A 553-nucleotide genomic window follows, 5' to 3' on the forward strand; every position below is an offset into this window, starting at 1 on the left:
ATGCAGTGTTGAAATTTCTTACTTACAAGTCTGTCTTCCTCACAAGACTGATTTCTTCAAGGGTGGGGGTTATATCTTATTCATCTTTAATCCCCAGGACCCACCAAAGGGCCCAGCACTCAATCCATTGTTGAATGAATGAATGAATGAATGAATGAATGTTCTTCCTCTAACTCACGCATTCATCCAATGACTTAAAAACATTTATGGAGCATCTGTGTATCAGCCAGTGGACAAGGCACTGGGAATAGAGTGGTGGGCAAAGCTGTCCTATTTGGAGGGGAATACAGATAGAATTCAAGTAATCACACCAATAAGACAAAATCGCAAATGTTCTAAGGCACTGGAGGCGTGAGATAAGGGACCATGAAAACATAACCACGGGGAAAAATCGGGAGGGGAAGAACCAAGATGGCGGCATAGGTTAATGCCAGAGATTCCTGCCTTGAACAACCAAATCAAAATACACCTAAAAGACAGAACAGACATCATCCAGAACCACAGGAAGGCTGGCTGAGTGGAAATTCTACACCTAGGAGGAAAAAGACTATCA

Source organism: Myotis davidii, unplaced genomic scaffold (genome assembly GCF_000327345.1).
Source record: "Myotis davidii unplaced genomic scaffold, ASM32734v1 scaffold309, whole genome shotgun sequence".
NCBI lineage: Eukaryota > Metazoa > Chordata > Mammalia > Chiroptera > Vespertilionidae > Myotis > Myotis davidii.